At 34.4% G+C, this 19,077-nt stretch overlaps 1 long non-coding RNA gene across 1 annotated transcript; it reads right to left on the bottom strand.

The window, feature by feature from the left end:
• Window positions 1-7,414: 7,414 nt before the first annotated feature.
• On the bottom strand, window positions 7,415-10,824 carry LOC135217017 (uncharacterized). The gene is made up of 3 exons (XR_010315003.1): window positions 8,743-10,824; window positions 8,227-8,568; window positions 7,415-7,961 (listed from the first exon to the last, which is right to left on the bottom strand). It is a non-coding gene; the product is annotated as an uncharacterized LOC135217017 (long non-coding RNA).
• Window positions 10,825-19,077: the final 8,253 nt, after the last annotated feature.

A 19,077-nucleotide genomic window follows, 5' to 3' on the forward strand; every position in this document is an offset into this window, starting at 1 on the left:
TGTAGCTGGTAGGTCTGGCGTGCCATGTCTAAAGGGTAATTTAAGGAGTCTTGTGGAAAAGTGTCCCCAGAGGGTCTTGATTATCGGAAATACAGTTTCGAAAAAAAAAGTTTTCATAAAGGTTGCTATATTATGTTTCAGCACAAAAGTAGATAGAAGAACAAGAGGTTGAATGGTGAGGTGTGGCTGGATGATGTCTGATCATTATCTGGTTGAAGCAAAAAGTTTATTGTGACTGAGCTTTTTTCTTGTAGGATTAAGGGAATATATATATATATATATATATATATATATATATATATATATATATATATATATATCTATATAATTATATATAATATATATATATAATATATATATATATATAATAATATAATATATATATATATATATATGTGTATATATATATATATATACATATATATATATATATATATATATATATATTATATATATATATACATATGTAAATGACATCAAGACTAGATCTTTTGCTACGAATACCAGTCACATATGGCCTTGGTTAGTAGAGTTTTTACTAACTAACTTAAGGATACTCAACTGCCACGTAAGATAATGGGATTTTGGAAGAATTACTGAAGGTATGGAGTATGATTATCATTGATATTTTGTGGTAGGCATCTGAGAGAGTTTTGACTGAGAGGGGCAGAAAATGGAAGCGCTGATAAGGAAGGGATCAATAGAACTACTTTTTATGCCATTATCTGTAAGACTCCCTCAACTCTTGGTAGATAGCAAACTCAGGAATAAATGTAACTTTATACTCGTTTATACTAGTTTTTTTGGTCAACTAGGGGATATAGGTTGGGAACAACTTATGCTCCTTTATCTCAGGCTTGGATAAGTTTATAACTATAGGACACAAAGTAACTGGTATCCAGGATAAGTAACGCGAGAAATTGGTCATTTTTGCTACGAAGGTGATGTAAATGAAAACGAGTTCAAACATGCTTTTTATCAATTATAACCATTGATCATGGATCATTTTAATCATAATAATAAAGGAAGTTCTCCCCATTCTGAGTCACTCACTTGTACAGAATAAATAGGTTGCGTGTTAAGTTCTCACTCAATAAACTCGTAATCAATTGCAGCGCTGATGTTGTTATGAAGTCTTATGTTGTGCAATTCATGTATTTCATATTCCTGATGTCCAGCTTCTAAAGTGGTTCTTCAAAAGATTCTAAAAAACAGACCCACTTTAAATTGGCTCTTAAACTATGTTGAAGCTACTGAGTGGGAGAACAGCTGTCTCTTTTCCCATTCACTGGGTCAAAACTTTGTCCAGAGTTGCCAATTACTGACTTCATCGCAAGATTCAGAGAAATTCCACACGCCCCACACAGTGATGTTTAAAAGTTTTTAGCGGGAATTATTCTTGAGAGCTTCGGATTTTCATTGAATTTTACAGGTTAGAAATAAATGTCAGAATGCATAAAGTAAATCGTGTACTATCGTGCGCAAAAGTCCGTTCCCTTAGCCATCCAGAGAGTGAACAGTAATCCGCTGACTATGAAACAGCGATACAGTTGAACAAGTAACCAAAGGAACCCAACAGATGTCGCACCATAAGAGGAATACTGGAATGGAAGGAAGGAGAGGGAAGCAGGTATTTTTCTTGAGTTTTGAGGAAATTCTACATATTCTAATATCGTTAAGAAGAGACTATAGTACTGGGTTTAAGTGTAAAATGTGCAGTCAAGGAAATCTGCGAAATAAATATGAGAATAAAAGTGCTTAGGAAGTCAGTATTCATGAATTAGTATTTCCTATAGGTTATCGTATCTTAACAGACATGACTGTCCACAAGATCGATACATAATATTTCAAAATCAGTGTTTACGGTGGTGTTCTATAATCTGCAAGCTGCAAAAAAAAAAAAAAAAAAACCCAAAAAAAAAAAAAAAAAAAAAAAAAAAAAAAAAAAAAAAAAAAAAAAAAAAAAACTACATTTGCAGTAAGTAAAATTTTCAATTCCCTTCCGGTATTGAGGTAGCAACCACAAACCGCTGCTGGTGCATCCTCTATATTTAAAAAATTCATAAATCTGTTATATTTAGTTATATTGTTGATTGGGCCAACAACTATATTGGAAGTGGGTGTTAGGGGTGATGGTAACCCAATGCCAGATTTTAGACACTTCCAAATTATGGCTATGTCATTTTTTTTTAAATACTAATACAAAATGAAGGATTCAGATACTTTCACCAATGGTAACGAATTCATATTTAGTAAAAAGATAAGAAAGCAAGCAGGGAAAGATGTTAATCATTGCGCAGAGTTAACGACAAATAATTTATAGGTGTGTGTGTTTCTGGTAAGTAGCGGTCGGAATAAACGTAACTAGCGAATGATTTTTTCAGTATGTATTATCAGGCGGTTTTGTTGGTAATGTAAGGTTACAGCAACGACACTGCGCTGTGAATTAAATAACTTTTGTGCACGATAGTAAGTTGTGTATTTAATCCCCATCCCCCAGTGTTTTAGTGGAACTATATCACTGGGCATTTCAGTGCCGTTTCTAATTGAATGTCGTCAATAAAATTGTACCAAAGCATCGGATATTGGATCGTATTTGGGAAATAGCTAGTTTGGAGTCACAGCCTCATTGACAAAAATATGCCATGATGTCTATTGTTGATAATTCAGCACTTAGAGTAAATCAAAGAAATTTAAAGGTAAACTTAGCTGTATTTAGTAAGCACCCAAATATTTGACCCTTTTTGTACAGTAAGTATTAAAGGAAAGGCTAGGCATATCATATTTGTTTAGAATGATATTATAGGTTTCCATTGGTGATACCACGGATAATGAATAAGAATTTGGTATATATACATATGACAAATATCATAAATTGATTTGTAAATATACGTATGGCAATATTACTATTATCATTGTACAATGTTACGTTTGACTATAGGGAATACATAGCAGTTATAAACGCAATTTCTATTCACCCTTTGACTATCATTTATGCAAAACCTTTGGAATTGGTGAAAAATAAATTTTTTTTTAATGAAAATACAATAATCTAGAGGTGTTTGGTACGATATTTTGGCCCGATAAAATGGTAACCTTGAATTATAGTAAACATAGCCGACGAGAGGTTGAGGGCAGCCGATCATTCATAGGTCAAACCCAGGTTATAGTATTGGCTGCTCCACCTATGGCAAGTCTGGCACATTGTCCTCGTGGCCACAAGACTGCTTTATTCGTTTTTGCGTGTTTTTGCAGTATGCAACAAAGAAAAGAATCGTATGCGTCGTATGCTAAATATTACCGAATAAGTAGTTAATAAGGCGATACACAAGCACCGAACGATTTAGACAAAATGTACAAAGGTGACTTTTATAGGGGTAATACTCGAATTGTGGCGGGATGCACTAAAGCAACCCCACACCCTTGACCCCCCCTTACAGACTATAGTTCTCCTCACTACACAACTTTCTACTTGCGTTATCTGTAACCAGAATCTGAGATAAAAGGATATTTAAACCACTTAATACCTTAACACTATATTTCCTAACTATAAACAATTAAAAACCAGTAACCAAAGTGAACCCACAACCTAACTTGAACGAACTCAACCCAAGATTATATGACACTTATATACAGGTGGTCTTAAAGGCGAATAGTAGTGCCCCAGCACTCCAAACTAATGGCACTTGAGCCACAGTACCGTGACCAACGGTACTTCCACGTCAATCGGTATGATCCGCTGTCAATCTCTCAATCCAGATTCGATCCAGTCGTCAACTTCAGGAATATCAATCCTCCAAGAACGGTTCCACCATCAATTTCAAGGTCCAGCCATAGTCGTCGTCAACAATATCAATCTTATATCCTTGGTCACAATCTTCCACAATCAATGTTCGTTCCGAGTCGTCAACATCTATCGTACCAATCATTTAAGAAAACAATCCAATACGTAATCCAATTCCACACAATAGTCCATAATCCGATCCTAAATACCGGAAGATAAGGGGACAATTTTAACCTAATTTACAGCTAAGTGGCGAGCTATGTAGATAGAGGAAGGTTAAGGAGGAACTGCAAAGGAATGTCACCATTCAAAACTAAATAAACAATAAATAACAATCAATCACAACTAATCCTATCACTCATCCACACTAAAATCCAAAAGTACTTACTGTCAAAATCAAGACAAAGATAAAACCCAAAAAAAAGATAAATAATTCAGGCAGGGAGCCGAAAACACATTCACTTTCTGCTGCAGCCAGAACCAAAAAAACCTCTCTCTGAACACTCGCTATCGTAGTAAACTACAAAAAAAATAAAAAAATAAATAAACTAAAACTACCACCTCCATTACACTCACAGTAGTTTCTATCACAAACTACCGCTCCACCAACCACCTCTCTCTCTCTTCTCTCTCTCTCTCTCTCTCTCTCTCTCTCTCTCTCTCTCTCTCTCTCAAGAATTTGGTAAATACATAAAATTCAATCCTCCACAGAATGAAGAGTATGAAATGAGAGAGATGCAAAATATTTTGTTCTATCAAGGCGCCAAATTTTTTTGACTGATGAACTATATCACTGGTTAGCTGCAGCGACCATTTATAATAACTAATATTCTACTGACCTCCCTATATATACATATAAACATTATATATATAATTATATAATTACATTTGTTCTGTGCATTTATGCGAGTACCATATTTGTCTATGCATGTGTATGTAGACGGCATATGTATTTATGCATATTCTATCATCCTTTACCCTGAAGTCGATGTATGAATAATACCCATAATGATGATTATAATACTAATAAGAATGAGATTGTGATGAATATTAATGCCATTATCATCATTCTAAAATATAATTTAATTATCAATACTACATGGCCGTGTGCATAAGAAATACAAAGTATGTTATCAAATACATTTTTATTCATTCGCTAAATAGCTCGTTATCAACATAAGCCCTATGACGGTTTAGCAAATTTCGCGAGCATCTGAACGATACTTTACGTATCCTTGAAACTCCAGGGTAACAATGGTTTTCGCAGTGTGTTCTAGTGTAGGTATACAAGACTATGCGATATTTCAAGTTAAAGCTAAACGTGAATTGCGCCATGGAACTGTATTACGCCATTAATAGTCTCATTTGATGACTATTCCTCTATTGTACACTACTTAAGAGTTTCTGTGAAACAAAATAAGAATTCCACACACTACTATTCCCACTACTACTAACATCCGAGTCTTCATTCATAATGTTCATGGGCTGGCGTCCATTAAAGTGCGTCATGCTAGTGTAATGAGTTGGAAGGCCTTCAGTAATGAAGTTTTAATAGCCCCTCTCTACGAGCCTGCTAGATTTAGCCGAGTTTCCCTTTAAATCTTTGATTTACTCTACGTGCCTAATTATCAACATCGGACATCACTGCATATTTTTGCCAATTACTTTGTGGCTTCAAATAAACAATATCCCAAATACGATCCATATCCGATGCTGTCAAGATTTTCCAGACTTTAATCAATTAGAAGCGGCCCTGAAATGCACAAGAGAAGTATTGCTCACTCATGTCATCAATTTTGACAACCCTGTGCAGGAGCGACGTACAGCCTAGACCGCATTTATAACCTAATAATACCAACTAACATTTTCCAGGACCAGACCAACTTTTTTCTTCTAGTATAATTAACTAAAAGTACTACCCTCTGGACTCCTGTAACCTGTTTTGTTTTACGTTTCATTGAACCAGTGGTTATTCAGCAACGGGACCAACGGCTCTACGTGACATCCGAACCACGTAGAGAGCGAACTTCTATCACCAGAAATACATCTCTCACTCCTCAATGGAATGGCCGAGAATGGAACCAGCGACCACGGAGGTGGGACGCCAACACCATACCAACCACGCCACTGATGCGCTGTGTAACCTGTTTGGATCATCTATATTACGTGGAGGATATCGCAAAATATTAGGTTTACTCAAAGTTCTCATTTAACTTCTTAAATACAAAGTGAAGTATGCCATCTTCACCGCTCCTTTGTTGGGTTTCTATAGTTCATCCCTTCCGTAAAAAATTAGGTAAATCGCCAGTTCCCTTTGAGGGTTTCCTGCCGTTACCACCTGCTTTGAAGCCCATTATCTTTCCTAAATATCCTAAATACAGTATTTCACCGTGTTTTCCTCTATTATCCGTTTTGAGTTGACATGCCCGTTATAGCAGCAGCCTGGATTGTAATTAGGCCATTAAAAACTAACGTTAACTTAAAATGCGTTAGTTTTTACCTATAAAAAGATTTACACTTTCACCCTTTATCCAAAATTACATGTGCAGCGTAAATACACACTCACACGAACTGCATTATAATGATTCATCTTACCTCGGGTCACTTATCACCAAACTTCCAACCAAGGCAAACCCTATCGTCAAACTGTTTCCCTATTTCTAAGCCCACTTACTGCAAGGCAATATGTTAATTGCGATTCCAAAGTTATTTCTTTTAATTAATGCTGTATGTACAAGGGACTACCCTGGTTTCCATTTTTTTTTTTAACCAACGCCACAAAGTAGGATCTAGTCAGTTCACACAAACAACCCAACTGCCGAGACTTAGGCCTATAAGAAATATTTTTATCTATAGGTGGGAGAACTATAAAACCAGAACACTCAGCCATCCAGAACAAAGCTTCAGGATAAATTTCAAAATATATAGTCAGCCAATTTCCTTTATATTCGTTATTAATTTGATATACAATACTAGTCCAAATTAGAACCAAGACAAAAAAATCTTAATATCCTTCAGTATTAAAATTAAAGAGAAGAGATTTTAAACAGTTAAGTACCCCTTTTTCTGACAACCAGGGTCAATTTTATGTGGTTGCAAACATGGTCATTACAGGATGGTGCACACTGGCTATATCTTTCTTGATCATGAATCAACATTACAAAATTATTTTCAAAACCTGTTATCACACTTTTCTAACAGATTGAAAAAGGACTACTCCACGAACTAATGACAATTACTCCAAATCCTTGAGTCCGCCATTATAAAGGCCTCAGAGCAAGGTCACCTGCAAGTCATGACAAGCAACAGGAAAAAACTGGCGAAAACTAAATTAAAGAAAACCTTAATGCAAAGTAAAAAAAATTAAAATATAACGTACACTATAGCTAATTACGTAAATCATCTTTATGCAAAATCTTTTCGAATTACAAAATGTATAAAACATCAAACCACCTTCAAAATACTAACTACTACCAAATATCTAAAAAGTTATAACTATGGATTTTAAGACTTCAATATTTTCACGATCCAAAACTAAAACTGAAAAAGCTTTGAAAAAGCAGAAACAAATCCAGAAGTAATCATTCTACAGTTTTTTCTATAAAGACCAAATTGCCCTAAATTAAAAATTACTATGAAAAATTTATGAAAAATTTACCAAAACTAATAATATAAAAAATATATCTTTTGAAATCACAGTATAAGGGTGAAAAGTAACTAAAACCAGAGTGGATTATGCTAATAAACTTAATACCATAAAAACATACTTTATATATGGCTTACTAATGTTAAGACAGGAACTCACAGACCAGTTTTATACAAACCATCAGACTTATACAAACCATTAAATGTACAAAACATTAACAGCGACACAAATTATTGAAATTACTAGATTAACAGTCTAAAAAATTAATATTAATAGTAAAGGTAAAACTCACGGTAATCTGAAACTGAAAAAAACGATTACTCCAAGGACTAGCACAGTAGGCCAACACGCCTACTGTGCAAGCCCTTAGGAGCCCCTCCACCCGATCAGGGGCACCGCCCCCGATGGGGTGGAGGAAAAGTAGAAAAAAAAAATTGGATATTGAAGTTCCGAAGAATCTCAGGATGGCGGCAGTTTTTCTTCTTTTTCTTTTTTTCAACCGGTCTTGAATATTCATCATAACGTCATTCCCTGAAATTTTTAAAGAGCATTAGAAAGTTACACAATATTCAAAAAAAAAAATTTAAGTAAATGTTAAAGTTTACTAACTCCAATGATTTTCATGTTATTGTCCTTTTAAAGACAGTCTTTTCTTTATAATTAAAAATTTTAAAGACAGTCCCTTTTTCTTTATTAATAAAAATTTTTAAAAAGACACTCTTAAAAGCCTTGCTTAAACTGGTTGTGATGAACTAGATGCACAACATGGGGAAAATTTTTACTGTATTTTTCTTACTGTAATAAACCACATTCCAACACGCAGGTCCTCGGCAAGATCTGATAAAGAAAAAATACACTAAAAATAAATAAAAATATTGATCCTAGATTTTTATCACAATGTATTAAAGAGATCTACGGAGCGGTCAAGGTAAAACTCTTACTCAAATGGCACAAGCTTATCCATGAAGAAAAAAAATAATAAATAAAAAAGACCGCCGCCAATAAACTAAATACTTATCTTAAATCAATCCGTAAGGACCACATGTAGACAGCGAGACGGGAAAAGTACGAGTCGGCCTGGAACAAAAGAAAGTTACTGCCTCACTGGCCGTCACTGACACCAACCCATGGCGTCGAACTTAAAAAAAATAAAAAAAAGAAGTTATAAATACTGGATAAATCCTGCAAACTTACCCATGAAATTTAAGTAATGCTTTGCCTACAAAAAGCACATTAAAATGTATAGAGTCAAGATCCAAAGAACAGATTCAAAAAATTCTGAACAGAAAGTTCTTAAAAATGTAGTACCTACAGCAGTCTTGAAAATAAACGAAGTTGACGTCAAATAAAATAGAAAAATCACACCTTCCAATGGGACTCAGCTTTAATTACGTTGGAGCAGATGAACCGAAATGGACAACCGCCGAACCACACATCGTACTGAAAGAAACGTCTACCACCCAACTGTCAAAATGAAGGAAGATTTTACATGACCGAAAATCAGCAGTCGATGACGTCACTAGACAAGGGCGCTGCGCAAGGACCCTGGAAAAGCATAATTTCAATAGTCCGTCGACACAAACTCGCTTATTAAAGGAAACTAGCGTCTTCATTTGAGTCTCCAAAAATAACCTCGCCTGGCCCAAAACAGATTTTGCAGACGAATACCGATGTATAAAAGAGAAAAAATTTAACGAAAATCAAATTTACACGATGAAAATTATTTTGTTGATTTCCATAATGGTTCATTAATGGTAATTATAAACAAAAAAAATTCTCAAATCTGGATTTCAAAAAATCGATTCCAAAATAATTTCTGAGTGAAACTTCTGTCGGGATCGAAAGAAATATTATCTTTATAACCGGTATCTTCGAAAATCGACTTTTCATAATTGTAACGGTATTAACTACTCAGTCGTTCCCTATAAACCTGAAAACTTATGTCAAACAAGTCCTTTTTAATTCTCTCTCTCTCTCTCTCTCTCTCTCACACGCCTACTGGTTTTCTTCTCTCCATCACAGAGTTAAATTGAGGAAGAGAGATCCAGTCGCCTTGTTGAGGAACTTGGAGAAGATAAACAAGCTAAGATGTGACTTCCGAATCCCTTATATTCTCATATTTATTCCGCATATTTCCTTAACTGCACATTTTACATAGAAACCCTACCGTCAACAACAAAATCTTGACGACCACTTTCTTAACGATATTGGAATATGGATACTTTATTGTATGCTCAAGAAAAATGCCTGCTTTTCACTCCAGATCCTCGTTGGCCGAGTGGTGAACGTGCTCGCCCATCGATTTGGTAGTCGCGAGTTCGATTCCCCACTCTGCTAACATGGAATCAGGGAAGTGTATTTCTGTTGATTAGAAATTCATTTCTCGATATGATGTGGTTCGGATCCCACAATAAGCTGTAGGTCCCGTTGCTAGGTAACCAATTGGTTCCTAGGCGCGTAAAAATATCTAATCCTTTGGGCCAGCCTAAGAGAGCTGTTAGTCAGCTCAGTGGTCTGGCTAACTAAGATATACTTAACTTTTTGTGTCCCACTCCTCCTTGTTCCCGTATGTCCTTACGGTGCGACATCTGTTGGGTCTTCCATTAGTTACTTGTTACACTGCTTCGGCGTTTCATAGTCAGTGGATTTTAATTGCTCGAAAATGTCTTTGACGGTGTTTGAAAAAAAAAAAAAAAATTTCCCTCTTTTCTGCTTATCACACTTATTCATGTGTTTGATCCAGTTAGCGAATATGTGCCAAGGAACCCATATTCAGAAAAGTTATAAACAATAAAACTCCGAAGTATTGTAGACCTTCTTCTGTAGATTCTCCCCAATCATTGGACCTTAGGCCGGTGGTGCGTGTAATGTAATGTTTTTCCCCAATAGAATCCCAGTTATATTGGTAAGCAATTTAACATTACTGATAGGCTGAAGTCCCGTTGAAAAGATTCATTATCATCAACACGGGGATAAGAAAAACAACCAGGTGATGATACATCATTGCTTTTACAATGACCATTAGTGTTATCACTTATTTCCATAAGGGAGCGATTTCTTCCCTAGGAGATGTGGTGTACCCCGATGGTTAACGGATACAGATGATTTTTTTAACCAGGGGTTATTAATAATGGGTATTCATACCCCATGGGGGTATGAGAACCACATGCTGGGGTTATGGGACTTAATCTCTAGATATTTGTGTATATTTGATTTTAATGTGTCAATGTATACACGGGTACATTTTGTAAATAAATAACTATACAAAACTATAAATGCTTTTGATTTTCTGTATGTTCTATTGTTAGCTATTCATACCTAAAGTATGTATTAAACTAAGTATATTAAGTTATATGGTCAACAAATAGGACTGAAGTGGACTCAAGTAAAGGGGGTGTGGAACCATATTGGGTAATTCGTCGGGGGTCTGGAGAATGGGGGCACGGGCATATTTGTCTAAGGGGCAATTATTCTAATATATATATATATATATATATATATATATATATATATATATATATATATACATATAATATATAGCAGTGGAATTGCGATGCCAGTAATTTAAGTAAGAAGGAGATGCAATAAAAAGATACAGAAAGTTACACTGACTTTTTTCAATAGTTCCATAAAGTACTGTTCAACTGAAATCAAACGGTTCTTGAAAGAATAACGCAGTTATATACTGCATACAAATCTTATACAATTTAATAAAACTACCTTTGATCTACTTAAAATGAAAGAATTTACTGTAGAATGGAAGGAAAACAAGTGAGTAGTTAAATGTAATTCATTATTTCAAGTTAGTCATGTTCATTTGAAAAAGAACTGTAACCTCTTGTGGTTACAGGATTTCAGGGAGGCGAGGGGGGGCAGTGGCACCCCCTGCCCCTGCCGTGCGGGCGCCCATTGTATGGAGTCGTCAAAAGCTCAAGAACCCCTGCTTCTAGACCGTCTTGATTTAGCCTTAAATTAATATGTATGAATATTGAATGTTGTTTTCTACCACGTCGAGCAAAATAATTTAGGCAAATCCTTGAAAGAGACGACCAAACCTTTCTGGAGAAGGTAGAATCCTCTTCTCTCCCACAGACTCTCTTAGGAGGATGATCAGCATCAATCATGCTACCCATTAGCTATTGAGGTTTGCTTTGGCAAGTTAATTTGTGACTATGTTGTTGGGATCTGGTTAGTCCACAAAGCAGGAATAAAAGGTGAAAACGATGGTATAAGACGGTTTATAAAATCAAGGATGATAAAAAATAGATATATACTGATAAAATCTTATATGGGTAACTAGTACAAAAAATATTAACATTGAAATACTTAGATTATTTGTAAAATGTACAAGATAAAATCTTTTGTTAAATTCTGGTAAATTTAAGTCAACTATGATAAAATTCTGCGTGTAATACTATTAAAATTGTAAGATATTGTATATTTTCTCTAATAAAAGATTTTAAAAAGTTCAACCATATGCATTTTTTGTCAGTTTCTGGTCGTAAGGTACTCGAAAATAAAATTTAATCAGTTTATGATATGAAATGACTTGCAGTTTGCCAATGTTTGTCCTGAGATAAACCCTTCCTCCCAAAGTACTCCAGAGATGTGGGAAGCGTTTCGCCGCTGAGTCATCATCGTTGTTAATGGGGTCGTTTGGCGTTGTTTTAAAAGTTCGGGGGTGTGCTCGTTGCAAATTCGATGAACTGCCGCACACAGCTAGCACAGTGACAGTATTTTGGCATTTTGTTGAATGACAGTTGTACCATTACGGTAAGACACAAGACAAATATTTTCCTGCTAACCACCAGCCCATATTTGTAAACGAATGAGAAGTCAATTGTCCGACCTAGGATAAACAAGGCCCCGGAGGTCTATATACTCTTAACCTCATAATCCTGGATGCGCAGGTAGCGACCAGTATTCTTTGGATAATATGGTAGCGACAAAGGTGGATCTAAGTAATAACTTCGCGTCAGGCATTTCTTTGGAAATTACAGTTTCCTATAGTATTTGACTTGCTTATTAAGATTTTACCGTTATCTTTTGGGGGTCGACTATAATTAACTCACAGGGACCAGTACTAAACTCGGCGAAATACATTTGACGCCCTAATACCTATAGTGGCTTTCGCATTCGGGGGGACTATTCCTTGCAGTCCGTGAGGAGTTATTGCCTAGAATTACCGCGACAAACTTTGTGCCTCCGGTTGGTTGATCTTGTCTGTGGACCTTGCATAACTGTGTAATTGTGCTTGTCTGAGTTTGTAAACTTACCTAAGAATGCAAGTACTGTATTTGCCGTATAGGTAACACCCATATAGCTCATATGCAATCTTGAGAAAGACGTGCATGGCGCTGAAATAAACCTGGAATAGATTATACGCACGGATAAATTAAGAGTAAGACCGCTGGGGAAATTCCACAATGATGGGCCACCACATTATCACGATGCAAGAACAGAAAGGACAGAAAATGCAGCTGGTTCGTTCACACACAGCTTGCGCATCTGATTGGCAACTCCGTAATCAACCCGTCTTTGTGATTGAGATAAGGAGATAAGGGAATTATCATTTCCCTTGAGGTTGAGTGTTATTCATAAAAAGCATCGCGAAAGTGAAACTTCCAAGATCTTCGACTGGGCCCTACAACCTCGTGCCGTGCTACGTGAGACAAGAACGGCAAGCGAATTGTTACTTAAGGAGCACCGCAATAAGAGTAGTAAGTAGTACTACTGCGCATTGTACTTCGTATGTAAAGATAGCGTACTGCAAAAGACGCAAAGATTGAGAGCAAGAAAACTATGAATAGAGGCGAGTCTCAGTGATTTTGGTAAATTGTCAAGTAAAAAAAAAAAAAAAAAAAAAAAAAAAACATGGGAGACGATGGGCCCTTTTGAACCTTGTATTAAGCTAATCCGGTGGTTTCCAACCTGTGGGGCGCGCCCCCACTGCCAGGCCTGCCCGGGGCGGGGGCCGGGCGCCAGTGCTTGATGAAAGGGATAATCATATCTGAAAACTATTAATTACGATGGAATTCAGAATTTCAAAATACTGAGAAAATGTTTCAGATATCAGTTACCAGCAGTTGGCATCTCAGACTTCCTAAGCTAGATAGCTGGTATAGGAAATTGTAACTTCCATATATGGTTTATATCTGCGATTTGTCGAAAAAATTATCAAATACCTTTGACATCACGATTTATGACAGAAATATCATAATTTAATCAACAAATGGAAGTGCTAAGGTTCAATTGAAAGTCCTGACAGCTAAGTTTGTGAATAATGATGTCCTCTACTTTTCACTTTCATTGTTCCAAGTTTCCCCACTTACTGGTGGCTTGGGGATGGAGCCATTGCAAAAACCTGGTGCCCGCCAACTTAGCTGTCTGAAAACTCAGGAGGGTTAGTGAGGGAATAGGCACCAGCCCTAGGGCTGGGGAGTTAGCAGGTGTCCTAGGCTTTGGGACTATAGTGCGTTTACTTTTCTAAGATCGCCCTGGTGGGGCCAGGTAGAAAAGGCAGCATTGTCAAATCTACGGGTATGCAAGTCCCATTAAATGCTTCCCGCAGATATAATCCTTCTTAGGAGGATTCACTTTAGTCCTTGGGAGTCCCTGTTAACTTTTTTTTTTTTTGTATTTTCTTTCCCGATTCTATTTAGCTATACCTTCTTTCTCTTTCTATATTATAGATGCGCTGAATGGCCTGTTGGCTCCGGTGTTTGGACTTGAAACATAAATTCATAAGTCAATCGATCTATTATGCCCTTAGAAAAGACAACCACTCATTCCTTCTTTGCATAACATTTTTATCAAAATCATCCAAGTCAGTCACAGGACTCACTTTCTCTCTTCTTTTTTTAAACACTGGAGATTCCACTATATTTCCAGCCTCTCTTGCTTCTTGAGTCTACGAATAGTCATTTCTGACACTTTTGTTGCTTCACATGTTCTCTGGATAGCCTTCGAAACATCAGTTACAGGACCTTCATGATGTTTTTATAAATTGAAGTATTTCAGGAATACTTCACTTGGGCTTGGCTGTCCATGCTTTTCACAGTGGGTGATCGAGTCAGAGTAGCCTAATAATAAAGTAAGATAATACGAGGGTATATATATATATATATATAATATTATAGATTATATATATATATATATATATATATATATATATATACACCCACAAACGATAAACAGACCACTAGACTTATTGTAAGGCTTAGCTAGACCTCCCGTACAATACGAAGGCATAACCATTAGTTTCATAGTAAAAACTGTTTTAATGGCATACGTTATGTAAGTTATCAATAAGAGTTCAGGATAACATGCATTATATCACTCAGGACGAGAAAGTGGAACACCCTAGACTCATTCAACTGATAACTCGGGCATACCTAAAAATCAGCTTTCCGGTTAAAACAGGCGAAAATGGTACTAAATCAATTATTATTCACGCCATCGTTTTTATTTTCCACATTGGAGCATAAACTCTCAGCGTGACAAAAGTAAAGTAACTTAGAACACGTAGCTACAGCTGATCGTTCGAACGTTTCACTCTTGACAATTTTTATTTAATGAAGTATTTCATCAAGCAATACTTGTCTAAGTAAGAATTAATCATATTCAAAACTCATAAATCTTCTTCTTTGAATAATAAACGCTACACAATAACAATGGAAAGTTTTGCGCCATTCTTGAAGTTAAAGCCAAGGTCAAATCTTCGAAGACGAACAAAAAATAAACTGTAATCAGTGTGATTTGTCGATAACACTTTTTATGTTGATAAGTTGACAGTCAGCTGGAACAAATGACTAACGATTTCTTGGCATTGACTGAGAATCAATGTGATGTTATCGACGAATTTTACGGCAAACACCTCGATTCGGCTTAAAATTTTACTGATAGCTAATGGAATTGTGAAATCACATCAATGTTTTAAAGAGCATTACGTTATATTTAGCAACGCTGAGTAGGATGGAGATTAAGTAGATGTATCAGTTATAATAGGTAAGTACTTAAAATATCCATGTTGTGTATATAATCGATCCATTTTTTCAAAGAAAAACAGTTTACCTGGGCAAAGGTGTAGATACCACAAATAAAAAAAAATTATTAGATATATATATATATATATATATATATATATATATATATTATTATATAGATATATATATATATATATATGTGTTATATATATACATTTAGATAAACATATAGTATTATATATATATATATATATATATATATATATATATATATATATACATATATATATATATATATATATATATATATATATATATATATATATATATATATATATATTATATATGTAAGCAATTTTTTTTTCATCTGTGGTATCTACACCTTTGCCGAGGGGCTTTCTATATATATATATATATATATATATATATATACTATATATATATATATATATATGGATGTATATATATATATATATATATATATATATATATAACACCAAATTCACGAAAGAAAGAGAGATGACAGAATACTGCTAAGAAAAGGACAAGAGGTCGAAAGGCCTTGCAGTACTCGTTCGTTTCCATTTTCCTTCGTGGAATTTTTTCGTGATTGTTTTATATACATATATATATATATATATATATATATATATATATATATATATATATATACATATATATATTTAATATACATAATATATATATATATATATATATATATATACTATATATATATATATATATATATATATATATATGTTATATATATATATTCTAATGTAAAACAAATATTGTGCCATAAATATTGTATAGCATCGAATTCACTATACCTTATGAATAAACAACTCCAGTCAGGATTCGGCCGATGCTCTTATCAGTTAGAAATTTCCATAGTTTAAGTTATTCTCAAAGTAGTACAGCAATTTCCACACTATAACATGCACTGCTTGATATTAGTGGTTATCAGTATAATATTTACACACTCACACTCATATATATATTTTCTTACTCAGTCGCCCGAGTGACAGGCCAAGGTGGTACTGACTGACCTACCAGCGTCATAAAAGAAGTTGGCCCCTAAGTACTCGTCGCCTGAGGTTTTCCCAAGGCTGGCTTCTGAAGCCTTACATGGCAAATTTTACCCTACTTCCTGATCCACCAGTGAGTCAGTTGGTACTATTTCACTCGAATTATCCTTTACAATGAAATATGATGGAAATAGTGAATACATGAGCATGTGGCATGTTTGGTTTCAGAAGCCTCCGCCTGGGGAAAAAACCTACGGTAAAGAGTACATAGGTTCCAATTTCTTTTATGACTTCTGTATGTCAATTGGTCCTGCCTTGGCCTGTTACTCGGCTGACCGAGGCTTGCTCACAATGCGAGTTCAGAAGTATATTTCTTTGCAACACATTATCTCCTCTTATACTATATATATATATATATATATATATATATATATATATTATATATATATATATATATATATATATATATCTGAATATATATATATATATATATATATATATATGTATACTATAAACTAATATATATATATATATATATATATATATATATATATATATGTATATATATATATATATATATATATATATATATATATATATATGTATGCATGTTATAGGTTTGTATATATATATAAAAGGGAATGTTTGTATTTTGTATGTTTGTATGTTAGTGCTCTATAGAAATCCGAGCTGCTTGATCAATCTAGGTGAAATTAGGCAGGTGGCCATCATTTGACCCAACTTAGATACTACGATAGGTTTCAAATCTGTACCCTTCCCCTTCGTGATCCCCCTTCCTTTTGTAACTTACGTGGTAATAAACTCTTCGCATATTATCCTACCATCATTTCATGTACTCAATACCAATGAAATATATTACTGATAATGCTTTTCTTTCCTGTGATTAATAATTTTGTATCAAGTTTTGTGTTTAGATTTAGTGGTTGTGTGTGTTTAAGTTTCATGGGGGTGTGTGTTTAGATAGTGGGATGTCTGTAGTTTAGCATGGGGATGTGTTTTAGGTTTAGCAGCAAATGTGTTTTTGGTTTCGTGGGAGCTGTGTTCAGGTTTAGTGGGGCAGGGGTGGGTGGTTTGCTTAGGTTTTGTGGGGATGTTTCAGTTAAGTGGGTGGGGTATGTTTTGGTTTAGTAGGTGCAAATGGGACAGTTACCACAGTAATGTCTGGATAAAATGGATAGTCACCACAGTATTTTCTGGATAAAAGGGACAGACAGAACAGTGATACCTAGATACAAGGGATAGTTAGCACAGTAATACCTGGATAAATGGAATAGTCACCACAGTAATAACCAGATAAAAGGGACAGTTACCACAGTAATTTCTGGATAAAAGAGACAGAACAAGGAGGTGCAGGAAAATATTTTTAAGTCCTCAGGGTTTTCCTGGGCAGTCCTGGGTTGGTCAGCTGCTAGTATTTATCTGCTAGCTATCTATCTATCTATCTATCTATCTATCTATACTATCTATCTATCTATCTATCTATATATATATATATATATATAAATATATATATATATATATATATATATAATATATATATATATATATATATATATATATATATATATATATATATACATATAAATATATCATATATATATATACTATATATATATATATATATATATATATATATGTATGTATATATATATATATATATATATATATATATATATATATATATATATAAATATATATATATATATATATATATATATATATATAAAATCTACTGGTCATATTTTACCAGATCCATATGTAATTGCAATAACTATAATGCCCTCTCAATTTCTCAATTTCTTCACACATTTTGGAGATGCTTGTCACTACAAAGCCTTAGATCCAAATAAGAAATATGAAGTAATTCTGATGTCTGGTAGTGGAATTGGAATCTGTATCAAGAGTATCAGAACGAGTTCATGTAGCTGACTCAACTAAATTAGAATTACTTCATATTCTGGGAGTAAATGAAACCCCTTAACTTGACTGTGACCAATCCTACATTGGTTTAACAGGCAAATCACTTCTGCAAAGACTATACAAACTCAGCTATTTTTAACTACATAAACAATCATAATCACAAAATAAACTGGAATATGTCATGTATAATTTATAGCAGCAATTGTCTGTTCAAAAGCCAGATAATAGAATCAGCAATGATTAAACAAAGAAATATGATGAAGCTCTCAAAAGGAGCCTGGGATTCAGATCTTATCGATAAAATCTTTATCCAACAAGTGGTTAAGATGAGTGAGAAGTTATGGCTGACTTCTGGAATATTCCATCTTAGGTATATAACACTGCTCGTGTAACTCTTATTTCATTCACCTTACCTGCCTTTTGAGGGAGACAGACAGTGTCTGTGAAATTCAGTTATAACTTTCTACCCTTTTGGTGTTTTTACTTGCTCCTTTCATTTGATAGATTTCTGTCTTAGCAGAAAATATTTTAGTCTTACAGATACTATCCCACACACACAAACACACACACTCACACACACACATATATAATATATATATATATATATATATATATATATATATATATATATATATATATATATATATATATATATATATATACCATATATATATATATATATATATATATATA

The sequence above is a fragment of the Macrobrachium nipponense genome, chromosome 7, assembly GCF_015104395.2.
Source record: "Macrobrachium nipponense isolate FS-2020 chromosome 7, ASM1510439v2, whole genome shotgun sequence".
In the NCBI taxonomy this organism is placed as follows: Eukaryota; Metazoa; Arthropoda; class Malacostraca; order Decapoda; family Palaemonidae; genus Macrobrachium; species Macrobrachium nipponense.